This window comes from Dioscorea cayenensis, unplaced genomic scaffold (genome assembly GCF_009730915.1).
Source record: "Dioscorea cayenensis subsp. rotundata cultivar TDr96_F1 unplaced genomic scaffold, TDr96_F1_v2_PseudoChromosome.rev07_lg8_w22 25.fasta BLBR01000126.1, whole genome shotgun sequence".
Lineage (NCBI taxonomy): Eukaryota > Viridiplantae > Streptophyta > Magnoliopsida > Dioscoreales > Dioscoreaceae > Dioscorea > Dioscorea cayenensis.
In genome coordinates this window covers 71,320-92,971 of record NW_024086517.1, presented here as the reverse complement: position 1 = coordinate 92,971, position 21,652 = coordinate 71,320, and the positions used below count along the sequence as shown (strand labels likewise).

Below are 21,652 nucleotides of genomic sequence, written 5' to 3'. Positions count from 1 at the left end.
TGACAAGACCATCTGCACGCATACACGAGGGGATTTAGTGAAGCTCAATAAAAACAAAATCAACCCGAGTATATAAAATATAAAGCAATAAATACAACTCGAGAATCAACATGCGAATAAACTTAGAAGAAGAATCCTTTATGAGTGAACAAGTCTAAAATGAAATGCATAAAAGTAAAATAAATAAAAGTCAGGTGTCGGCATCGTCCTCGGGCTTAACTGCTGCTGCTGCTGGTGGTGCTAAATCGAAGGGTGCTGGCGAAAGTGGTGAGGGAGATGTTAGGAGGAGGTGGGGGGAAACTAGTGGCCTACCCATCAGTAGCCGCTGTATCATATCGAAACGGTCTAATATCTCAGCGTACTGCACTGCCTGGATAGCTCGGAGTTCCGCTATCTCGGTCTGATTCTCAGCCACATCGCTCACAAGCCTCTCATTACGGTCATAAGCTGCGAGGGATCTGGGAATCTGTTGGGAATCCTCCGCAGTATCTCCTCCGATCCTGGCGGTCTCTAGGGTAGCTGTAGCAATAATATAGACCCCTGGCCCACATCTCCATACCAACCCGATCATCCTGATCGTCTCAAACGCAAGAGGGGTAAGCACAAATGTCCTCTCAGCACCACATAAAGCATCCCCCAAACCCATTCCCAAGATGAGCCTGGTGATATAAGGGCCACAAATAATAAACCCACCTCTCGAGACCGACCGGTATCTCAGAATATCTGCTATTATGTACCCCAAGTGAATCGGCACAATGCGGGCCATGGAGTATAAATTGGGCAAATCCTGCCTGGTTAGAGCAGTTGTGTTATCGGCTCGACCTGACACAGACCTACTGATAACCGCGTGCAAATACCTATACCTTAACCTGGATAGGCTAGTCATCTTCGAAATCCCCGGTTCATACTGCCCATGTCCACACAGAATCCTATACATATGATGTGGAGTCACTGATACTGGAAAATCCGCAAGTAAACGTCCATACTCCACTGTACCTGTATATGCAACATCGTACAGGCCCATCCAAATCGAAAACTCAGTGACACTCATGGAAAATGGATGTCCGAATGCCCAAAACTGTATAGCCTCCATAGTGTCAGACCTCCCATGCATCAGATGAAACTCAAAAGACGCTAAAACCTCAAGCGTCAATGCGCGGTAAGCTGGCTAACTGATCGTCAGTAGCCTCCTCCAACTTCCTACTACTAGCATCTCATCAATCTCATCAGCTAGCTCGTCACCCCGCTGAACATCTCTTTGCACTTGCAAATCCACAAAATGAGTCTGACCAAAACCAAGTGCTGAAAGTTTCTCAAATCGAGTCTGATGCTCGGGATTTGAAAAATCCATGTGTATTGGCTGGGGTGGGGTGACTCTGAGATGCTTAACTTCGTTCTTCCTCACTCGCGGTACCATACCTATAATAGAAAAAGAGGAGAACGATCAAAGAAGCTCAAGAACGGTTTACTGCAGAATTCCACACGGGCCTGTGGAAATTTCCCACGCCCGTGTGGATCTCCAGGCACGAAAAAAAACCGCATAGGTGCACAATAATTCTCAAAAATTTAACTTTAAAAACGCTTCTAGACGTTTTCTAAACATGCACCATGCATTGTTAAATGAAAATTCGTGCTCATGAAGACATTTAATCTACAAAAAACAAGACTTGGTGAAGAAAAAAGGTTACCGATGAAATAAATGCGAAAACTCTGAAAATCGGCATGATATGCGAAGAAAAATTCTCCAAAACAACGGTGATCGGCCGAGAAGATGATCAGAAGTAGTTTTCAAGTGACTAGAGATGAGGAATGAGACGGTTCACAAGGTTTTTAAGGAAAAAATCGAGTCTCTTGGAATTCTGTGCATCCACACGGGCGTGTGGAAATTGCCAACGCCCGTGCGCCTCATTACAAGAGAGCCACAGGGGCGTACACACGCCCCTGTACGCTCTCGGGAAGACACTTCTTCAACTCTGACTACTCTCGCACAGGCGTGAGGAAAATACCCACGCCCGTGCGCCCGACCTATAGGGGCAGCCGCATGCCCCTGTGGCTTGCCTGAACATCCGAGAAAATAGCCAAGTGTTCTACATGCCCGTGCGGAAATTCCGCACGGGCGTGGACATTCACATGGCCAACTCACAAGGGCAGCCACACGCCCCCTGTGTTTTCTCGGGATGGAGAGAACTCCTATGCAGAATTTCGCACGGGTGTGTGGAAATTACCCATGCCTGTGTGTGGTTCACAAGGTCGCTTATAGGGGCTAGTCCACGCCCCTGTGTGCTCACGGGATAATCCGCCCAACTCTGCAGGAATTCACACGCCCGTGCGGAAATTACCCACGGGCGTGTGACAGTCACATGGTCATTCACAGGGGCAACCACACGCCCCTGTGCATTCTCTGGATGAGCTCGCAATACATATACACGGGCGTGTGAAAATTACTCACACCCGTGCGTTTTCACTGGATGCCTTAGAAAAACCTGCAGGCTCTGCAGAAAATCTTTAAACATGTTTACACACTCAGAGCCTGCCCTATTATGCAAATTTTACCAGTGAAAAACATGAAATAGAACTCAAATGACCAAACTTCGCAAATTCCACATGAAAACACACGATAACTTTAAAAACCCACAATAAAATCATAGCACAAGCATCTAAAAATCAAGACACGAACACTCCACAATTTATTCATGCAAAACACTACATTATTCAACTAAGAAAAATAGTAACAACTTGGGTTGCCTCCCAAGAAGCGCTTGTTTAATGTCACTAAGCTTGACGTACCTTGTCTTACCTCACGGGGGTTCATAGATGAAGGTTGTCATCTTACCCATCACTTGGAAGCATGATGAGCACAATCTATTGAAAATAGAGGGTTTATTATCGAGCTTGGGACCACCTAGCAATGATTCATCCAACTCCTTCCGTTCACTGACGTCTCCAACAGCCTTGGAGTGTTTCCGGTGGTGTCTCCTAGCCCTCTTCATTTTCCGGAGCACCTTATTCAGGATCCCCGGGGTAGATGGTACTTCTTCCATCGATCCAAGCATCATTACATCTTCATGTCCCTCCTCTTGGTCGAACAAACCTTCATATGGATCCGGATTGAACATTTCCTGCATGTATTCATCAACAATCTCATCAGTAGTGTCTAGAAAGTATAAAGTATCATCGAAATCAAGAGAATGCCGCATGGCTTCGACAAGGCGGTATGTGAGCTTGTCATCTCCAACTCTTAATCTGAGCTCTCTGTCGTCCATATCAATCAATGCTTTGGAAGTCCGCAAGAACGGTCTCCCAAGTATCAAAGGTACATCTGCATCCTCATCGACGTCTAGCACCACAAAGTCAACCGGAAAAATGTACTTATCCACCTTGACAAGCACGTCTTCAATGATGCCTCTCGGAGGTCGCACTGTTCGATCCACTAGTTGTAAAGTCATCCTAGTAGGCCTAGGATCGCCCAAGCCTAGCTTTTGAAAGAAGGTGTATGGCATAATGTTGATACTGGCCCCTGATTCCGCCAATGCCATTTCCTCACCTAGATTGCCAATATTACACAGAATGATGAAGCTTCCCGGGTCTTTCTTCTTGTTCGGCATGTTCTTTTGCAATACCGTCGAGCATGAAGCATCTAAAATCACTGAAGCACTTTCCTCCAACTTCCTCTTGTTAGTCAACAAGTCTTTCAAGAGCTTCGCATACTTAGCCATTTAGGCCAATGCCTCAACAAAAGGAACATTGATATGGAGATGCTTGAACAAACTCAGGAACTTCTTGTACTGTTCATCCCTTTGGTCATTTTTCAATCTAGAGGGATAAGGGATTCTTGGCTTGAAAGGTGGGGGTGCCACCTCTTTCTCTTTGCTTGTCCCCTCTTCTACCTCTATAACCTCGGGTGCGTGTTCTTTTTGCTTCTCACTCGGAAGCCTACCTTCAGCCTCACGACCACTTCTCAAAGTGATCGCCTTCACATGCTATCTAGGGTTGGTCTCCGTATTGCTCGGCAAGCTTCCATGTGGCCTTTCAGAAAGAGAATTCGCAATTTGTCCCACCTGATTTTCAAGGTAATGCAAAAAGGAGGTGTGGTTGCGAAAGTGTAGCCTCGACTGATTCAAACCTTGTATTTACAGATTGCACAAATCTAGTCAAGTGCTTCTCTAAGTCATTCATTCAGGTTTCCAAACCTGAGACTCTGTTTTCCACCTGAGGTGCTTGTTGTTGTTGTTGGAAACCCGGTGGCCCAATGGCCTTTTGTGGACCCTGATTACTCCATGAGAAATTGGGATGATTCTTCCAACCAGAATTGTAGGTACCTCATCTATTTCATGGAGACCGGCCACTTTTTTCTTCTCCCTAGAATTCCATTGGTAGTTGTTTAACCCCATTTCTTCAATTAACTGATGGACCTCATAGGGGGTCTTGCTACCTAAGGTACCTCCTGCTGCCGCATCTAAGAGTTGCCTTGTACTCGGGTTCAAACCATTGTAAAAGGTCTGAACAATCATCCACTCCGGGAATCCGTGTTGCGGGCACTTTCTCAGGAGCTCCTTGAACCTTTCACATGTCTCAAATAGAGACTCCAATTCCAACTGAACAAAGGATGAAATCTCATTCCTAAGCTTTGCTCATTTTCCGGGAGGAAAATAACGGGCAAGAAAAGCTTCTACCATCTCCTCCCATGTGGTAATCGATGCTCTAGGTAATGAGTGTAGCCAATGCTTTGCTCTCCCCTTTAGGGAAAATGGGAAGGCTCTAAACTTGATGGCATCATCCATCACTCTGTTTATCTTCAGCATATCACACACCTCGAGAAAACTCTCTATATGATTGTTTGGATCCTCATCGGCCAAACCATTGAACTGTGCGGATTGTTGCAACATGTGGATGAATGTCGGCTTCAACTCAAAGTTCTGAGCTGTAATCGGGGAACGCACAATGCTCGATTGTGTCCCCAACACTGAAGGTCTGGCATAATCAGATAATGTTCGCTGTTGCTCGTTCTGTTCTGCCATATTATCAGATCTTTCGACTTCCAAATCAGCTAAATTAGACTGTTCTTGCACAGGCTCTTTTCCTTTCCTTCTAAGTGTACATTCAAGCTCAGGATCTCCTTCAATCAATATTGAGGGATTCCCTCGGGTCATAACCTGGAGCTGCACCCAAAAAGAAAGAAAAAGAAATCAGAAAGATGATAAAATAAGAAGATATGAAATAGAATGTATGGTGAAATAGCTAAGAAAAGAAAGTGCAAAGTATCTTTAAACGCCTACTCCCCGGCAACGGCGCCCAAAACTTGACAAGGTCCCTAAACGTATATCCCGCAAGTACACGGGTTTGTCAAAGTAATAATCTCGGATGAGCGGGTATCGAATCCATAAGGAGTAGGGAATAAAAACACTTAATCCACTTCTTACCTATGTGAAAGATCAATAGTTATAAGTGTCACAATGATTCAATTCTCAAAAGTAAAAGCAACAAGTAAGAGAGCACGAGTAAAGGAGGAGGTAAGGCAATCGATAAAGATGGGGTACTCGGATAATGCTCCGCCTAGGATAATTGTTTCAAGTGCAAGAACCCTCTATTATGCTTCCTAATAGATGCAATGGTGAGTCGTGGAAATCCTTAATTACATAGTCCCAAATCTAAGGTCAACTATGCCTAACTCTATACATGTCCTGGAGGAGAGATTAGATAACCTCTCAACCTCGCACTCGAATAGAGTTGCAATGAGCTCTAGGGACTCCAAGTGATAAATCTCTTCCTAATTATAGACCTAACCCTTTGGTCCAGGCGGAAGGTCCCTAACATCGATTAAGCCCTAGATACTAAGATCGCCTCGACGCTTCACTCCGTTGCACGTGCAACTAAGCCCCAGCGGAGGGTCATCCCTTAGACCATTCACTCTATTATGGCCAGAAAGAACTCAAGGAACGAAGGTAGAATCTATCACGTTGGAGGGAAAAGGGACGCTCCTATACCTCTCGACTCACCCTCTCAACCCTCTCCAACCTAGCTTTGTCTAACGCTCGTGGTGTGTCACTCACCCACAAGGTTACCAACAAGAACTCTCAACCCTAGTGTCATTCTAGGGGAAATGTTCATACAATCAAGCATTCAAGATTGGAACTCACAACAAACGTCAATTAATTGAAAGCATAATAATGAGATTCAATGAAACAAATACATCCTAGGGTTCACAAATACCCAAGTACCCAGTAGGGGTTTAGCTCTCCATGGAGCTAAGTATAATCAAAGAAATAGAATGTAAAAGCAATGAATCCATAGAGAAACATCCTCGACGGTTGTGTCAATGGTCTTGTGGAAAGTCCTCTACTCGTCGTCCAAGGATTACCTTATCTGGTATAGGATACGCCTCAACGGAAGCTCCCCTACCAACCTTCTTCCTAAGGAATGACGATGTCAGAGCCGTAGAACCTCTCCAAAACCTTATCCAATACCCCTCAAAACCCTAGCTGAAGCCCTCTCTCAAGTTGGGGAAAAGATGGAGTAAAGAATGCTGAAATCGGCGCTGAATCGGCTTTAAATAGGGCTGGAATCGGGCGATCACACAGGCATCTGGATCTTTCACATGCCCCTGTGGAATTTCCACAAGGGTGTGGATAATTTCCACAAGCCCGTGTGGGTTCTCTGAATTCCTGTTTTCTCGGCCGACTGTGAACAGTGCTGCAACAACACTTTGCTATAGTACTCTTCTACAGTGTCCGGCCTGAATAGCTTCCCGAATCCATGCTTTCATCGGGGTAACTCAAATGGAGACACGTTCACGTTCTCGATCACTTGCTTCTTCAATGATAGACAAGTTGGTGGAGCTCTTGTTCTATGTGCATAAGTCGGAATGCTCGAATGTGACTGCCCTTGTGCCCCTCCAAATGGATGTGCCAACTCAAATACGAGGAGGTTGGCATACACTCTAGCATCTCACACCCGACCTATGTCTTCGCGTTTGAAGTTTAGCAAGATTGCCCCCAAAATCGGTGCATTATGATCCACATTGGCTTTTTTCCATCATAATCGGCCTCACAACCCTACCTGCACGAAAGTAACATAAAAACACACATATTAGTGTAAAAACCTGAGAAGAGTAATGCTCAACATAAGGAAAGAATGCTTTGCATTAATATCACACAAGCACTTATCATTGATGCTAGCCCTTGAATCCGCCAATGCTTTCTCTTCACCCAAATTACCAATGTTACACGGAATGATGAAGCTTCCGGGGTCTTTCTTCTTGTTCGGCATATTCTTTTGCAACACCACCGAATATGAAGCATCTAAGATCACAAATGCACTCTCCTCCAACTTCCTCTTATTAGTCAAGAGGTCCTTGAGAAACTTTGCATAGTGAGGCATTTGAGACAATGCCTCTATAAATGCGATGTTGATATGGAACTGCCTGAATAGACCCAAGAACTTCTTTTATTGCTCATCATTTTAGTCATTCTTCAATCCTGAATGATAAGCAATTCTTGTCTTGTAGAGTGGGAGTCGAAGTAATAATACCCTAGTGAGTAGGTAGTCGTATCCACAGAGAATAGTGATCAAGAAAAACAAGGATTGCTATTTACCTAAAGTGAAGATGGATCGATAGTAGTGTGAACAATATCAATATGAAAAAAATAAAAAGAACAAGAAAGAGAGACGCTATAAAAAAAATGAGAGGAAAGACAATCGATAGAAAGTGGAGCACCCGGACATTGCTCCCCATAAGACTATTGCTTCAAGTGCAAAACCAACTATTATGTCTCCTAACTTATGCTTAATGACTCATGAAAATCCTAAAATACAAGGTCCCAAACCTAAGGTCAACCATGACTAACCTACACTATGCCCCGACAAAGAAATCGCTCAGTCTCAACACCTTTCACTATGCAAAGTTGCTTAAAGCTCTAGGAACTCTAAGTGATAAACCCTATTCCCTAACATAGATATAACCCTTTGGTCCAGGAGAAAGACCTATAGTCACAATTAAGCCACAGATACTAAGGATTACTTCCTAGCTTCACTCTGTTACTTATGCAACTAAGCCCCAACAGAGTTTCTCTCTTAGTACTTCACTCTATTATGATCACAAAGAACACTTGGAACATGGAGGTAGGATAAATAACACCGAAGGGGAAAGGGGATGTTCGGCTACCTCTTGACCCTCTCCAATCTTGCTTTATCTAACCCTCATGGTTTGTCACTCATCACAAAAATTACCAATGTATGCTCTCAACCCTAGAATCACTCTAAGGGAAAACCTATTCAACAAGCATTCAAGATTGGAACTCAATTAAAGACATCAATTAAAGAAAAATAATATAAAGGTTAAAGAAAACACATCATCCTAGCGTTTATAAGTCCAAGTACCCACTAAGGGTTTAGCTCTCCATGGAGCAAGATATAATCAATAATGAAATCGTACGTAAGAACATGCAATCCATAAGTAAAACCGCCTTGGTGTTCATGTCAATGGTCTTGTGGGATGGCCACGTCTTCTCCAAAGGTTTCCTCATCAAGCCAAGGGCACCTCACCGAATCGATGCCGACGAAACCTCCTCCGATAACTATCCTTCAAAGGAACATAGTGTCAAAAGCCGTAGAACCACTCTGAAAGCCTTACTGAAACCCTAGCCACGAGCGTCTCCAAAGATGGTGAAAAGATAAGAAGAAATAGGGCCAAAAGATTTAAAAATTGGCTGAAATCGTGGCTTTAAATAGGCTGGAATCGGGTATCCACACAGGAATATGAAATTTCCACAAGCACATGTGAATCTGCAGGAATAGATTTTTTAGAGGCTTGTGAACAGTAACTGCTACAATACTCTGCCGAAATACTCCCAAATTCACACTTTTTATCGAGGCCACATGAATGGGCACACATCCATGTGGTAAAATGCATTGCATCTTCAATAAAATCACATTTAACAATAATCTTGCTAACATTGCACAAGTCGGAACACATGAGTGTGACTGTCTTTATACTCCTCAAATTTGCATGTTCACTAGAGCACAACGGAGGTTAGCACTCACTCATATGTCTTTGAGTACAACTTGTGTCTTCGCATTTGTTCACTCTAAGATTTCATGGACAATGTGCATTCACGATCTACTTTGGCTTCTTTCTTCTATACTTGTTTCCATAACCCTACATACACAAAAGTAACGCAAATACACATGTATGAGCGATAAAATCTGAGAAAAGTAATGCTCATTCTAAGAAAAGAATACTTCGTATTACTAATACACAAGCACTTATCACTATTGCATGGATGTGTGCCCATTCATGTGGCACAATGAAAAGTGTGGATCCCGGAGAAGTACTGTTCACAAGAATTACTAATACACAAGAATTTTGGCAAAGTATTGTTCATAGGGCTGAAAAATCAATTCCTGGAGATTCACACAGGCGTGTGGAAATTCCGCACGGCCGTGTGGATGCCCAATTCCAGCCCTATTTAAGTCGCAACTTGTGGTTCTTTTAGAGAGAAAATTTCACAAAGGCGCTTGCTGCTAGGGTTTAAAGAGGCTTTGGTAATGTTTTTGGAGTGGTTTCACGGCCTTCAACACCATATTCCTTCGGAAGATAGTTATTGGGCAAGCTTTCATTGGCATTGATTCGGTGAAGTGTGCCCTAGGCTTGATGAGGGAACCTTTGGAGAAGACGAGGCTACTCCACAAGACCATTGATACAGACTTCAAGGGTGTTTTACTTATGGATTGCATATTTTACTTTCGATTTCATTATTGATTGTATTTTTCTCTATGGAGATCTAAACCATTAGTGGCTGCTTGGACTTGTAAACCCTAGGATGATTTTGTTTCATTGATCTTTCAATATGTTTTCCTTAATTGATGTTTAAATTGAGTTTCAATCTTGAATGCTTGTTGAAGTGATTTTCCCTTAGAGTGACACTAGGGTTGAGAATCCATCTTAGTAATCCTTGCGGATGAATGACACACCATGAGGGTTAGATAAAGCTAGATTGGAGAGGGTTGAGAGGGAGAATCGAGAGATAGTGGAACATCCCCTTTCCCTTTGGTGTGATTTATCCTACCTCCACATTCCAAGAGTTCTTTGTGGTCACAATAGAGTGAAGCACTAAGAGAGAAACTCTATTTGGGCTTAGTTGCGCAAGCATCAGAGTGAAGTATTAAAGTAATCCTTAGTGTTAGGGCTTAATTATGACTAGGGATCTTTTGCCAGGACCAAAGGGTTAGATCAAGATTAGGGAATGGGGTTTATCACTTGGACTCCTTAGAGCTTTATGCAACCTTGCATACTTTGAGGCGTCGAGAGCATTAATTCCACCAAGGCATAGTGTAGGGTTAGTCACGGTTGACCTTTGGTTTGGGACTGTGTGTTTAAGGATCTCCATGACTCATTAAACATCAGTTTGGAGATATAATGATTGGTCCTGCACTTGAAACAATAGTGCTAGAGTGCGTAATGTCCATGTGCCTTACTTTTTGTTGACTTCCTCTCCTATAATTTTATTGCGCCTTCTTTTTGATCTTTTTATCTCTATTTGCATCGATATTGTTCACACTATTTTAAATCATCTTCACCATAGTTAAATAGCGATTTCTGTGTTTCTAATTACTATTCCCTATGAATACGACTACCCACTCACTAGAGTACCTTTACTTCAATAACATGTGCACTTGCGGTACACACTCATAAGGAGTGTGTTACAACCCAAGAAAGAAAAACAAATCAAACGATCAAAGAATAAGAAAGTATGAAATAGAACAAGTGATTAATAGGTAAAATAGCAAAGTGCAAATGCTTCTAAAACACATATTCCTTGGCAACGGTGCAAAAAACTTGACACACCCTTTGTGAGTGCATACTGCAAGTCCACAGGTTGTTGAAGTAATAAATTACCCTGATGAATGGGTAGTTGTATCCCCAGGGAATAGTGCTAAAAAACACAAGAATTGCTATTTAACTATAGTGAATATGATTCAAGAGTGGTGTGAATAATATCGATGCAAGTAAAAATAAAGAAAAGTAGTAGGAGACGTAATAGAATATAAGGAGAGGCAATTGATAGAAGAAAGGACACTCGGACATGCTCACACTAGGACTTTTGTTTCAAGTGCAAGACTAATCATTATGTCTCCAAACCTAAGGCCAACTGTGACAAACCCTCACAGTATGCCTCGGCGGAATGGAGTACTCTCGATGCCTCACACTGTGCAGAATTGCTTAAAGCTCTAGGGGCTTCAAGTGATAAACCTTATTCCCTAATATAGGTCTAACCCTTTTGTCCAGGCGAAAGACCCCTAGTCACAACTAAGCCCCAGCACTAAGGATTACTTCAACACTTCACTCTGTCACTCAAGCAACTAAGCCCTAGTGAAGTTTGTCTCTTAGCACTTCACTATATTGTGACCACAAAGAATTCTGGGGATGTAGAGGTAGGATAAATCATACCGGAAGGGAAAGGGGATGTTCCGCTACCTCTCGACTCACCCTCTCGGCGTTCTCCAACCTAGCTTTGTCTATTTGTAATGTAGTATCACTCATTCATAAGGATTACAAATATAGATTCTCAAATCTAGTGTCACTCTAAGGGAAAATTAATTCAACAAGAATTCAAGGTTGGAACTCAATCAAAACATCAATTAAAGAATAACTCGAAAGCATGCAATCCATAATTAAAAGCATGTAATCCATAAGTAAAACCCCCTTGTAGTCCGTATCGATGGTCTTGTGGAGTCATCTCACCTTCTCCAAAGGTTCCCTCTCAAGCCTAGGACACACCTCGCTAGATCGATGCCGACGAAAGCTTCCCCAATAACTCTCTTTCGAAGGGATGCATTGTCAAAGCCGTAGAACCACTCCAAAGACCGAGCAAAAGCCTCTCCAAACCCTATCCACGAGCCCCTCTAAAGATGGGGAAAAAATGAGAAAAAGATCTTCCAAACCATCTGAAATCGCGGTATTTATAGTGGCTAAAATCAGGCATCCACACTGGTAACTAGAATTTCCACACGCCCTTGTGAATTTCTAGAAGTTGATTTCCCGCAAGCTATGAGCAGTAACTACTATAGTAATTTTGTTGCAGTGATTTGTTATAATAACCAGCTATAGTACTTCGCCGCAATACTCCTGAATCCACACTTTTCATTGAGGTCACCTGAATGGGCACACATCCATGCGGTAGATCACATTGCGTCTTCAATAAAATTACTTTGATGAAGATCTTGCTTGTATTGCACAAGTCAGAACACATAAGTGTGACACTCCAAATTATGTATTCACTAGAGCACAGTGGAGGTTGGCACACACCCACATGTCTTTAAGCACAACTTGTGTCTTCACGTTTGTTCACTCTAAGGCTTCATCAACAAATGCATCTACGATCTACTTTTGGTTCCTTTCTTCCACGATTATCTTCACAACCCTTAATATACAAAAGAAACACTTATACACACCAATAAGCGATAAAATCTGAGAAAAGTAATGCTAAATGTAAGAAAAGAATACTTTGTATTACTTATACGCAAGCACATATCACTAATACAAGCTAGCATCACACCAAACAAGTATTTTTAAATATCAATTTTACGGAATCCATCCATTGTAGAATGAACAAGATAATGACAGATTAAAACCAGCAACATGACACACATTCAATTACAAAATAAAAGTATCATCCATACAACATCTTCTCCCTAGGTTCACTAGAAACCCACTGGCCTTGGGAGTCTAGTTCGACATAACAAAACAAAGGAGTTGACATCACATGAAGATCATAGCACAAATGATGAATAAACTCCCCTTAAAATGTCCGCTAGAAGGCGGTGATTCGAACTCATCTGATCCACACCGCAAAGTTCCTTGATGCTCTCCTTGACTCTCTCCTTCTTCACTCCTTCAATTTGTGTCAAAGTAGCCTCTGAAGATGATCAAATGGGCTTAGGTATGTTTAGAGGTTTGGGTGACAAAGCTCCCTTCAAAACCCTAACAAAGGGTATAAATACATTGGCCAGATGTGTGGCAACTGTACAGGCGAAAACAATGACGCACACATTTTATTAGTCTTAAAACGTCAAAACTTGAGTCTGTGCGAACTTTGTGTAGGCCATACACAAGCCCGCTGATAAGTGCTTGAGTCGACATATTTCTCTATATGGTTTATGACAATGCCCTTTTGCGTGTGAACCGCAAGTGCACGAGATTGTCGAAGTAATATTTCCCTGGTGAGTGAGTAGTCATATCCATAGGGAATAGTGATCAGAAGCACCAAGATTGCTATTTAACTAGAATGAAGATGAATTGATAATGATGTGAACAAAGTCAATGAAAATGGAAATCAAGAAAGAAGATGAAAGAGAGATGCTATAATAAATGACAGGAAAGTTAATCCATAGAAAGTGGGGCACCCGGACAATACTACCCATAGGACAATTGCTTCAAGTGCAAGAATAATCATTATGTCTCCTAACTGATGCTTCATGAGTCATGGAAATCCTAATATATATGGTCCCAAACATAAGGTCAACTGTGACTAACTCTGCACTATATCCCGGTGGAGAAATCACTCAGTCCCAACATCCCACACTGTGCAAAGTTGCATAAAGCTCTAGGGACTCCAAGTGATAAACCTATTCCCTAATATAGATCTAACCCTTTGGTCCAGGCGAAAGAGCCCTACTCATAATTTTGCCCTAAATACTAAGGATTACTTCAACGTTTCACTCAATTGCTTGCACCACTAAGCCCAGTGGAGTTCATCTCTTAGCACTTCACTCTATTGTGACTACAAAGAACTCTTGGAATGTGGAGATAGGATAATCACACTGGTGGGGAAAGAGGATGTTCCGCTACCTCTCGACTCATCCTCTCAACCCTCTCCATTCTAGTATCATCTAACCCTCATAGTGTGTCAATCATTCACAAAGGTTACTAAGATGGATTCTCAACCCTAGTGTCACTCTAAGAGAAAATCAATTCAACAAGCATTCAAGATTGGAACTCAATTAAAGACATCAATTATGGAAAGCATAATAAAAGGTCAATGAAACAATAACATCCTAGGGTTTACAAGTCCAAGTACCCTCTAGGGGTTTAGCCCTCCATGGAGCACAATACAATCAGTAATGAAATCAAAAGTAAAGATATACAACCGATGAATAAAACCACCTTCGTGTTCATGCCGATGGTCTAGTGGAGTAGCCTTGTCTTCCTCAAAGGTTCCCTCGTCAAGGCTAGGGCACACTTCACCGAATTGATGCTGATGAAAGCTTCCCCAATAAATTTCTTCCAAAGGAACACAGTGTTGAAGGCCGTCGAACCACTCCAAAAATGTTGTTGAAGCATCTCTAAACCCTAGCCTCGGGGGCATTCAAAGATGGGGAAAAGATGAAGAAAAGATGGAAAGAAGGATCCCCTAATCGGTCTGAAATCGTGGCTTTAAATAGGCTACAATCTGGTATCCACATGGGTGTGTGGAATTTTCACACGCCGTGTGAAATTGCAGATTTTCATTTTTCGGCGGCCTGTGAATAATAACAATAAAATTGGAGAAAATTAATGATCATCGTAAGAAAAGAATACTTTGTATTACTAATACACAAGCACTTATCAGTTTAGATGCATTAAGCATCATTTTTCTTACAGTTTATATCTTATAAAGTGTATTTGGTGTTCTTTTGTGCAAAAAGATTCCGAATATCTTAAAGGAATAAAAAGAATCAAAGATAGTTTATGAAGATACATTTTGGGAATTTTTGTACAACATAAGGATCAAGACACAAGGGTGCTCATGTACATGGGGTTGTGTGTCAACTTCCATGAGAATTCAAGCAAAATAGTGAGTTGGAAGTACACAAAGGTAGTTACACTCCCATGTCCATATTTGTGTGAATAATGCAAGAGCTTCCCAATGATTATTGGACAATGAAAAGTCTTATAACTTACTAGATGGATGTGTGGCCGACTATGTGGCCTCAAGAGAAGAGTATGTGTGCCTGATTGTAGCAAAACATTGCAGCAATCTACTTCAGCACTACTGTAGCAAAACACTATTTACACGACCATGTGGAAATTCAATGTGGTCACGAGGGAATTTTTGTAGCTCACACGAGAGCGTGAAATCTCACATGGTCGGGTGGAAGCATGTGACAGATGAAGTTCATGACTATAAATAGCCCTTTTGCCATGTGCTTTACAGACTTTTTGCTAGCGTTTCAAGGGCGAAGCGGCTAGGGTTTGAAGTTCACCAACTTTGATAGATCTACTCTCTATCATAGCATCGAGGTCTTTGGAAAATTTGGGGGACGTTGTTCACCAACTTTGATAGATCTACTCTCTATCATAGCATCGAGGGAGCCTTCGGCAACCTAGCTTCGCATAGGGATCCTTTAAGATGTTGAGCAACCCATCAAGGCGATCATCACGAATTCAAGGGGGTTTTATTCCATGGTTTTCATTGCTTTTCATTTCATTATTATTTGCTTTATATCTTACTAATGGAGAGCTAAACACTAGTAGGTATTTGGGCATATGAACCCCAAAATCATAACTTTGTATTAATTTACTTTATAGTTTCTATTAAATCCAAGTTTATTTGAGTTTCAATCTTGTTTTCTCATTGCTTTCATGTTGTATTTATCTTTATGATTGATTTGTATTGCATGATTTGTTACCTTGGTGAGAGAGAGGTCTCCATTAGGGTTAGAACTCATAGATTAAGGAAGGTTGAGATGATAAGTCATGAGATAGTTTAGTGTCACCTTTCTCTTCCGATGAGTGCTTCCTATCTCTATATTTCATCAGCTTTATACAACCATAATTGGTATGAGGCATGAGATTGAGAGATTTCTCCACCGGGACCTTGTAGGGTGTTAGAGATCTTTCACGTAGAAGTAGGGTGATAAGTGCTTGTGTATTAGTAATACGAAGTATTCTTTTCTTACATGAGCATTACTTTTCTCAGATTTTATCGCTAATACATGCGTATTTGTGTTCTTTTGTGCATGTAGGGCTGTGGAGACAAGTATGGAAGAAAGAAGTCAAACTAGGTCATAAATGCATGTCATTGATAAAATCTTGAAGTGAACAAATGTGAAGACACAAGTCATGCTCAAAGATATGTGAGTGTGTGCTAACCTCCGTTGAGCTCGAGTGAACCTGCAAAGTGGAGGGGCACAAAGGCAGTCACACTCATGCTTTTTGACTTGTGCAAAGCTAGCAAGATTGTCATTAAATGTGGCTTTGTTAAAGAAACAACGCGATCTACCGCATGAATGTGTGCTCATTCATGTGGCCTCGATGAAAAGTGTGGATTCAGGAGTATTGTGATGGAGTACTGTAGTAGTTGTTTTTTTTATAGAAAATCACTATAGCAGTCACCGTTTACTAGCAACAGAAAATCAATTCCTGCAGATTCTTACGAGCGTGTGGAAATTCCACACGCCGGTGTGGATGCCCGATTCCAGCCAATTTAAAGCCTCGATTTCAGCCAGTTTAAGGAATCTTTATCCCATCTGATGAACATCTCTTCACCATCTTTGGAGGTGCTCATTACTAGGGTTTAGAGGGGCTTTGGCAAGGCTTTTGGAAGGGTTCAACAGCTTTTAACACCACGTTCCTTCGGAAGAGAGTTACTAGGGGAGCTTTCATCGACAACGATTCGGCGAGGTGTGCCCTAGGGGTGACGAGGGAACCTTTGGAGAAGACATGGCCACTCCACAAGACCATCGACATGAATACCGAGGGGGTTTTACTTATGAATTAGATACTTTTACTTTCAATTTCATTATTGATTGTATCTTGCTCTATGGAGAGCAAAACCCTAGTGGGTACTTGGTCTTGTAAACACTATGATGATATTGTTTTTTTGACCATTCTTTTATGTTTCTTTAATTGATGTTTTTAATTGAGTTCCAATCTTGAATGCTTGTTGAATGGGTTTCATCTTAGATTGACACTAGGGTTGAGAGGCTACATTGATAATCCTTGTGAGTGAGTGACAAACCATAATGATTAGATAAAGCAAGATTGAAGAGGGTCGAGAGGGTGAGTCGAGAGGTAGCGGAACGTGCCCTTTCCCTTTGGTGTGATTTATCCTACCTCCATATTCCAAGAGTTCTTTGCACTCACAATAGAGTGATGTACTAAGAGGGGAACTCCGTTGTGGCTTACTTGCACAAGCAATAGAGTGAAGCGTTGAAGTAATCCTTAGTTCTGGGGCTTAATGGTGACTAGGGGTCTTTCGCTTTGACCAAAGGGTGAAATCTATGTTAGGGAATAGGGTTTATCCCTTGGAGTCCCAGAGCTTTAAGCATCTGTACACAGTGTGAGATGTTAAGACTAGCCAATTTATCTTCCACGGCATATTGTAGGGTTAGTCACGGTTGACCTTAGATTTGGGACCCTATATTTTAGGATTTCTATAACTCATTAAGCATTAGTTAAGAGTCATAATAGTTGGTTTTGCACTTGAAGCAATTTTCCTAGGGGGAGCAATGTCCGGGTGCCCCACTTTCAAGAGATTGCCCTTCCTCTCATCTTTATAGCTTCTCTCTTCGTTCTTCTTTCTTTGTTTTCCATTCTCATTGATTTTGTTCACATCACTATCAATTCATCTTCATTCTAGTTAAATAGCAATCATTGTGTTTCTAATCACTATTCCCTATGGATACGACTACCCACTCACCAGGGTATTATTACTTCGGTAAACCCGTGCACTTGCGGTTTACACGCAAAAGGGTATTGTTATAGGATTAGATCTATCTTTATGAATAGGTTGCACTCTTAGGTATCCCTAGAGCTTATTGCGGTCATATGTGGTGTGAACTATTGAGATTGAATAATTTCTCCACCGGAACCTCTTAGGGGACTAGTATCCGTGGCCTAGAGACAAGGACTGATTTTTCTTGGATTGCCTCAACTCATCTAACTCGGTCTAGAAACATTTAGTAAATATTACGCTTCATGTTAGATTCTAGGGGGAGCATTGCACGGATACCTTATCTTTGCTGATTGAGACTTCCCTTATTTTACTTTCCCTTTACTTGCTAGCGATATTCATATTCTGGCAATTGAGTTCATTTCATCATAATCTTGATTTTGAATAGATAGCTGAGAAGTTGTAACTACTAATACTTTTGTTCCCTGTAGATTTGACTACCCAACTCACTAGGTATTTTATTACTTTGACACCTGTGTAATTTGATCTCGTGCAAGTCCGCAAGTATATGATTCATCAAGTAATACATCTCGTGGTCTTACTTTCTTCTTGCAATGTTGTTTAACTTCCAAGTTTAAGTGTGATAGAGATAAAACATGAAAACAAATAAAATACGCGTAAAATGCTAACTATGAAGAGAAGATATGGGGGATAATCAAGGAAGAAAATGGTCATGGATGAGGATCTCCTCAGGGCCTACTAAAGTGCGTAGGATGCTAGAACTAACAAGCAAATGGCTAGTTGGACAGAGAAAACCCTATACAAGGTTAACCTGACGATAACGGCAATTGACCTCTAATCCGATACAATTATTGGATACAGAATCTCTTCCGCTCAAATCCTCCTACAATTGCAAAGGGAATAGTGGTTTTCTGAAGGTAGGGTTAGAATACAAACTGGTACTCAACCCTAGAAGTGGAGGGGTACAAATACCCGATGGTCACAGCATATTTATAGATGTATCCCTTCCATGTTTGGTGAGTCTAACACTAGGGCAATGGTCACGCAACCTAGCATTACCTGGAAATGGATACACAGAGTTCTTATGCATATTAAGGCATTCAAATACACCAAACATGAATCACAAACAAGCCAAAATATAATAGAAAGAACTAAGTATCCATACAAGCACAAGTTCACCCCCAAGGTTCATCTACATCTAGTGACCTTCAGGTTTATTTGTTCATAGTCACCAAATAGAACAAGAAATACATGAAAACAACCAAACAAAACATAAGAAACACTCCCTCAAAGAAAGGAGGCCGGAGCAACTTCAGAAGATGCCACACAAGATGTGGCTTCCCTTGTCTTCAACCTCCTATATAAAAGCCCTAGGAGTACATTTCTCCCAAAATCATGCTCTCCTCATCGAATACTCCATAGAAATGCACTCAAAACCTCTCTCCTAGCCCGAATGTGGAGTGGTGGTGGTGAGCTCCAAGAAGAAGGCTTCCTTCTTCTCAAAAGAACCCTAACTTTCCTTATAAAGAGATGAACTCGGGCAAGCTTGCGGGTACATGGGTAAGCCCAATACAGGTGGTACCGAAGAAGGGAGGAATGACAGTTGTCACCAATGAGAAGAATGAGCTTGTTCCTACCAGACATGTAACAGGTTGGAGAGTCTGCATAGACTACAGGAAACTCAACGATGCCACGAGGAAGGATCATTTTCCTTTGCCTTTCATCGATCAGATGCTCGAACGACTTGTAGGACACTCTTATTACTATTTTCTAGATGGGCTCTCTGGGTATTTTTAGATACCTATTGGCCAGGAAGATCAGGAAAAGACCACCTTCACCTGCCCATATGGTACGTTTGCTTACTGCCACATGGCTTTTGAACTATGCAATGCTCCAGCTACTTTCCAAAGGTGTATGTTAGTAATTTTTTAAGATATGGTGGAAGACATCATGGACGTATTTATGGATGATTTCTCTGTTTTTGATGATTCATTCGAGTTATGTCTCAAAAATCTGGAACGAGCCTTGAACAGGTGCGAGGAGACTAACTTGGTACTCAGTTGGGAAAAGTGTTATTTCATCATCAAGGAAGGTATAGTTCTCGGGCACAAGATATCACAGAAAGGGATTGATGTGGACAGGGCAAAAGTGGAGACCATCGAGAAACTACCACCCTCTACGTGAGTGAAGTCTATCAGAAGCTTCTTGGGATATGCGGGGTTTTATAGGAGGTTTGTTAAGAATTTCTCCTTGATCACTCGACCCTTAACAAAGCTACTCGAAAAAGATTCTTCGTTTGAGTTTAAAGATGAGTGTATGAATGCTTTTATCAGTCTAAAAAAAAACTCGTGGAGGCACCAATTGTAGTTTCTCCAGATTGGAATTTACCATTCGAATTGATGTGTGATGCAAGTGATTATGCAGTTAGTATAGTGCTTGGGCAGCGCAGGGACAGTCATTTCCATCCTATCTAATATGCAAGTAAAACTTTAAATGCAGCCCAGGAGAACTACACCACCACTGATAAAGAACTCCTTAAAGTAGTATTTGCTTTTGACAAATTCCGGTCATACTTGGGGTTGTCTAAAGTAATTATGTACACTGATCACTTTGCACTCAAATACTTGCTGAATAAATCAGACGCCAAACCTCGATTGATCCATTGGGTACTTTTGCTACAAGAGTTTGACTTGGAGATTAAAGACAAAAAGGCGGCAGAAAACTTGGCCGTGGATCACCTATCACGCATTGAGGGCCCCACTGATGATGTGATGGAAAGGAGAGAGATAAATGATGCATTCCCAGGGGAACAACTATGCAGTATTCAAGTGGTAGTAGAGGATGAGACCCCGTAGTTCACTGACATCACAAATTATCTAGCGGCGAATACTTTTCCGAAGTGGCTCACATATCAACAAAGAAAGAAATTCTTCACCGACCTCAAGCATTATATCTGGGAAGACCCGTATCTTTTCGGGTTTATGAGGACCAAGTTGTTAGGAAATGTATTTCACGAGAGGAGGGCATGACATTTTGAGGCATTATCATTCAGGTCCAACCGGGGGTCACTACAGTGGAAACAGAACAGCTAAAAAAATCTTGGATGCGGGATTCTACTGGCCTAGTAGATTCCAACATGCGCAGACATTTGTGCAGCACTGCGATAAATGTCAGAGGATGGGGAATATTTTAAAAAAGGATGAGATGCCACAAAATTGGAACCAGATACACATGTTGATTAGGCACAAGAGGCCCCAACGTACTCAAATATAATCTGCATAGACACATTCATGCTACATGACAACGCCCCTTGCGTGTTACCCGCAAGTGCATGGGTTTGTTGAAATAATAATCCCAGTTGAGTGGGGTATCGTATCCACAGGGAGTAGGGAATAAAAATACTAAAATTGTTACTTAACCAAGTGAAGATGAACAATGATTATGTTGATGAAATGTAATGTAAACAGAAATAAAAGAAACAAGAACGAGAGGAACAAATAAGTGAGAGGAAAGGCAATCGCTTGAAGTGGAGTACTCAGACAATGTTCCCCCTAGGAGTAATGTTTCAAGTGCAAAACCAACTATTATGTCTCATAATTGATGCTCAATGAGACTTGGACATCCTTGAATACACGGTCCCAAACCTAAGGTCAACATTGACTAACTCTACACTATGCCCCGGTGCAGAAATCAAACAGCCTCAACACCTCACACTGTGTAAAGTTGCAAGACGCTCTAGGTATTCCAGATGATAAACCCTATTTGTATTTGTAGATCTAACCCTTTGGTCTAGGCGAAAGATCCCTAGTCACAATTATGCCTACGTGCTAAAGTCACTTCAACACTTCACTCTTTTGCTCACACAACTAAGCCCAGCGGAGTTCATCCCTTAGCCCTTCACTCTACTATGATCGCAAAGAACTTATTGGAACGTGGAGGTAGGATGACAACACCCCTTGCATATGACGCTTAAGTGCACA

General features: G+C 41.7%; 1 non-coding gene across 1 annotated transcript; it reads left to right on the top strand.

The window, feature by feature from the left end:
• The first annotated feature begins 4,521 nt into the window (after positions 1-4,521).
• LOC120253598 lies at positions 4,522-4,628 on the top strand. Its single transcript, XR_005534333.1, has one exon. It is a non-coding gene; the product is annotated as a small nucleolar RNA R71 (small nucleolar RNA).
• Positions 4,629-21,652: the final 17,024 nt, after the last annotated feature.